The following is a 4,922-nucleotide window of genomic DNA, read 5'->3' on the forward strand; positions in this document are numbered from 1 at the left end:
CTGCAGCAAAGACTTTTCAGGCTCCTTTCCTGGTTGCTGCACACAAGCCCCGCTCCCATGGCAGGGGTGAGTAGTGTGTGCCTGCTGACCCCGCATGCTGAGCCCTGGTTCTATGGGATCCATTCACCTGAAATGCAAATACTTCTCTTAAGGTCCTCCGAGAAGGAGGAACAAACCTATAGGAGACAGGAAGTCCCTGGAGGCATCCAAACAGATGGACAGGATCTGGAGTGACCTGGAGAGACAACGTGGTGGGTGCATTTCCCTCATGCTTCCCCTGGGACTCAGCAGCCTGGGGCTTTGGCTGCACATCTGGACACGCCGTGCCCGGCACAGCGGGAAGGGATCCATGGCAGCCTCGCTGCCCCGCTGCTGCTTTCACGCCCTGCAGGGCTGTTTCCCAGCCTGGCCTGGCTGCAGCTTCTGCCCAGCCTCTGCAGGAAGGCATTTGGCATCAGCTGACAGGCTGCCCAAACTGCACCAGGGGCCATGCCCACCCTGAGATCCCCTGCAATTTCCCAGTCTCTGAGCACATCTGGAGGGGCAGCTCCTTGGAGGAGGGAGGGCCCTGGAGCGGCCCCAATAACCTGGTCTTTCTCCTGAATCTTGTCCATTACTGAGACAAGCATTGCCTCCTGAAGATGCCACATTCCCATTGGGGAAGAGCCTCACCTGATGCAGCATTGCCTTCTTCTTTCTGCAGAGATGGAAGGAAAGCCTGTGCTGAAGGCAGCATTTCCCAGAGGAAGCAGTGGCTCTATGGCAGCCTCTGCTGCAGGAAGGGAGGCGATGCCAGGCACAGGCCCCGGAGGTAATTGCTGTGCCTCTGGGCCTGAGCCCTGCTGAGGCTTCAGCTGCCCTCTCTGCTGCTTGGCAGTGCGGGCACACAGCATTACCTGACCCCCTTGCAGTGCTCGGTTCCCTATACAAGGGGATCCCAGCACAGCATGGAACAGTTCCCATCTGTGCTCCTTTCTAGATTGGGAACGTGACTTCCGTCATTTGTTAAAGCACAGTTTAAGGATCTTGGAGCTTGGTGGTGGTAGGTTATCAGCAACCCTTTGCTAACAGAGCAATCACTATCCAAGTGTAATCATTGTCCAGAGTAATATTCCTTTGTCATTTCCCTTAAGATCCTCCGAAGTTTGATGGATTCTGGAAATCCTGGCCTCCAAATTTGTACTCTTGTACCCAGCAATGATCTCACAGGATTGCTGCCCGTGGGAGGAAGGAGCATTTAGCTGTCCATCTTCCTCCCATGTGCAATGCCAGTGTGTCCTTCCATGTGCTCTGTGCAGCCAGGGAGAAGAGCAGAGAGGGAAGGGGCCGGGCCCAGGGCTGTGCCCCAGGGCTGAGCTTTTTGCAGCTCCTTTACCGACCCCAGGGAGCCTGAGCTGCTCCTGCTGCCACTGCCAAGCCCTGGCCCTGCCCGGGGCTGGGTTTAGAGCTGCTGGCAGCTCCAGGGAATCCTTTCTGCCCCGACTGCCCTGCAAGGGGCTCCTTCCATCCCAGTGTGGGGCCACTACAGGCACGAGGTCCCCCTGCCCCTGCTCCTGAGTGGGAGGCAGAGCTGAGGGAGTGCCTTGGAGGGCACCAAGAACCCAGGTGCCCTCACTGCCACTCAGGCCTGAAGGAGAATCTTCAGCAGGGTCAAAGGAACTGTTCTGTCCTGCCTTTCTTTGCAGATGAACCTGATGATGATCCTGATGATGAAGATGAGCCTGTTGACGAAGATGATCCTGTTGACGAAGACTATCCTGTGAATGGAGATGATCTGGATTCCCAACGCGTACCCATTACTGAGGCTCTGGGAGATGCTGAGGGTAGGTCAAGGCCTTTCCCCTGGGAGAGCTGCCAGCGCAGAGCCCAAAGCTGGGCCAGGGGGGCATCGCTGCAGGTGCCAGCACAGAACCATGCACGTGTGTGCCCGCGCCCTGCACGATCCCCTCACCGCTCCTGCGGCTCAGTGGTGCCCGTGCAGATCAGCAGAGATGGCAGAAGCTTCTGTGGCTGTTGTGTTACAGGTGTGTCTGCAGGGAGGACTTTGGTGGATGTTGCACGCAGGCCCAGCTCCCATGGCAGGGGTGAGTAGCGTGTGCCTGCTGACCCCACAGGCTGAGCCCTCGTTTTGTGGGATCCATTCCTGGGAAATGGAAATATTTCTCTTAAGGTCCTCCAAGAAGGAAGAAGAAACCTATAGGAGCTAGTACATCCCTGGAGGAATCCAAACATCTGGAAAAACTCCTGAGTGGTGTGGACAGCCAGCGTGGTGGGTGCATTTCCCTCAGCCTTCCCCTGGGACTCAGCAGCCGGGGGCTTTGACTGCACATCTGGACACGCCGTGCCTGGCACAGCGGGAAGGCATCCATGCACCACAGTCCATGCACACCCTAAGATCCCCTGCAATTTCCCAGTCTCTGAGAACATCTGGAGGGGCCGCTCTTTACAGGAGGGAGGGCCCTGGAGCAGCTCCAAAATGCTGGCCATTTTCCTTCTCCTTATCCATGTCTTCGACAAGTGTTGCCTGGAGCAGAATGGCACAGCACAGAGGAATTACGGTGTGCAGGCGCAGGGGTTTGGGTAATTAGCAGGCCTGTGCCAAAGGGCAGCAAAGTGCCTGCAGGCCCCAGCTCTGGGGGAAACAGAGAACATCCTGCCCGTATCCACTGTGCTGCCAGCTCAGCAGTGCAGCACAGCACGGGCTCACGCTCCCCATTGCTCCCACAGATGCAGCCAGCACCTCAACACATTCTGACATCATCTGGAAAAGCATGAGAAGAGTTTTCTGCTGGGGAACACCTTGTTTGATTAAGTTGATGGCCATTGTGGCTGGTGCGGCACTGTGCCTGATGATGTGCTGTGCAGGAATCTGGTATTGCTGGACGAGAAAATGGTGAGTGTTTTGCGATTCTCTGCCTCAAACAGCTTCCTTTAAAGGCTGCTCATAGTCAGGGAACATTCCCAGAGAGTCTGCAGCGGAGCTGTGGCCAGTCCATGATTCTCCAAATGACTCTGCGGAGCTTCCATTGGCCTCTCAATTGCTGGGCCTTGTCCTGGGGGCCCCGCTGGGGCTGCAGCCAGAGCTGGCTCCCACTGAGGCTGCCTGGCCAAGAGCAGCCCCAGGGGCACGGGGCAGAGGCAGAGGGAGGTGGGGAGGAGAAAGAGCAGGACCGAGATTGCCCTTGAAAGGCAGAGGCGCTCTGGGGCCCGCTCCTGGCCAGGGACCCTGCCCAGAGCCGTGCCCTGCTGGCCGGGGCCTTGAGGGGCAGCTGTCCAGCTGGGCCCAGCTGTGCCAGCAGCTCCAGCCGTGCTGGGGAGCCTTGCCAGCTCTGGGCCCTGCTGTGCACGAGGGTCCCTGTGTGCCACTGGCAGCTGGGGCCTCAGCCTCCTCCTCTCTCCACAGGTGCTCCTGTGCATCTTCAGAAGATGATCCTAAAAATAGAGACAACGACAACTTGACAATTTATCCCAGCTATCCACTTCTGCCCCCATCTGCCCTGCCGTGGCTGCACCACCATAATGAAGGCATCCCCAAATCCACCCCTCCTCAACGAGACCCTCTGCCCCCGAGCCCCCTGGTCCTGTTCCCTGGCCAGGACTGAAGGTGGGCAGCCCTTGTCTGGCAGGGCAGGGCTTGGCCCACATTTTATGTTTAAATAAAGAAATAGTTTTCACAGCTATGTCCATGTGGTAGCAGCAGCAAAGCCCACCCGGCACCAGCACTGACTGAGCTCCATGCCCAGGAGCAGCCGTGGATGGCCACGGTGTGGGCAGGCAGGAGCCAGGCAGGGGCTGCTGTGCCCAGCGGCGGGGCCCCGAGGGGAAGGGGGAGCCCATGCTGAGCGTCCCTGGGCTGAGGGCACATTTCCTTCTGGGGGATCATCTGGGCCTGGACCTCCTCCAGGGCGATGCCCAGGAAAAGAGGGAAACCACCTAGAAAGTGCATGCCTTGAGATCAATGGAATGAGGCTGGACTCTGAAGGAAGTCCTTCATAGCCTGAGGGGTGAGCTCAGAGCCCGACAGAGACTGAACCTGTGGCACTCCCAGATCTCTTATGAGCAGAGAGGCCATTTGCCCCCAAGCCTCATCTGTTCCCCCAGGGACACATGGTGAGCACACACTGAAGATGGCTCAGCCCTGTTGCTGCTCCCTGAGTGTTATGTTTGGCTCCCTCTAAAGGCACACAGCAGCTTTGGATCATCTCTGTGCTGTGCAAGGGGGTGACGGCCCCCAAAAATTGTGCAGGGAATTTACTGTATGTGGAAAGGTGTGCAGGGGCCGAGGGACACCTGTAAATAGAGCAGGGGTCTGGGGTCTCTTGTGAGGCACACTGGGGGATTTTAGGGTGGCGGAGGATACCCCTAAGATGTGCAGTGGGTTTGGGTGTCCCCTAAAGTGTGCAGTTACTCTGATGGCCTGTGTTGCATTACTTTTGTAAGCTATGGCATCAAGTCCTCCACTTTTGAAATAGGGGCCAAAGGCCAGCACAGCGCACAGCAGGGACATGGTGGGAGCGGGGCAGGGCTGGGGCTGCCTGCAATAGTGGGAATGGCCAATGTGAGCTGAATTTTGGACGTGACATTGCTTTGGCATGTAGAACCATGAAATGTCTCACGTGTCCAATATTGTATAGCTCGCTTCTTGTGAAAAAGAGCTAGATTGCACATAGCTACCAGCAGGGACACACTCTCCTTGCTGGAAGGGCACCTCTTGAGATCCTTTGCCACAAAAACCTGCCCTGGCCATGAGGTCACAGCGGGCTCACGGGTCACAGCAGGCTGAGGACACAGCAGGCTCTGAGGTCACAGAGGTGCCAGAGGTGCCAGAGCCCCGTGGTTGCACAGCAGCACAAGGAGCCAGCAGTCAGTCCCTGATCACAACTGTTGCAGCAGCAGCGGCGGTGGCAGCAGCGGTGCTGACC

At 57.6% G+C, this 4,922-nt stretch overlaps 1 long non-coding RNA gene across 2 annotated transcripts; it reads left to right on the forward strand.

Annotated features, from left to right (window-relative positions):
- The first annotated feature begins 441 nt into the window (after window positions 1-441).
- On the forward strand, window positions 442-3,588 carry LOC135307161 (uncharacterized). 2 transcript variants are annotated; one of them, XR_010367886.1, is made up of 5 exons: window positions 442-811; window positions 1,686-1,823; window positions 2,025-2,269; window positions 2,728-2,893; window positions 3,404-3,588. It is a non-coding gene; the product is annotated as an uncharacterized LOC135307161 (long non-coding RNA). The 2 variants fall into 2 exon arrangements; XR_010367885.1 differs by lacking the exon at window positions 442-811 and having other exon boundaries at window positions 1,629-1,823.
- The last annotated feature ends 1,334 nt before the right edge of the window (window positions 3,589-4,922 follow it).

Source organism: Passer domesticus, chromosome 9 (assembly GCF_036417665.1).
Source record: "Passer domesticus isolate bPasDom1 chromosome 9, bPasDom1.hap1, whole genome shotgun sequence".
Lineage (NCBI taxonomy): Eukaryota > Metazoa > Chordata > Aves > Passeriformes > Passeridae > Passer > Passer domesticus.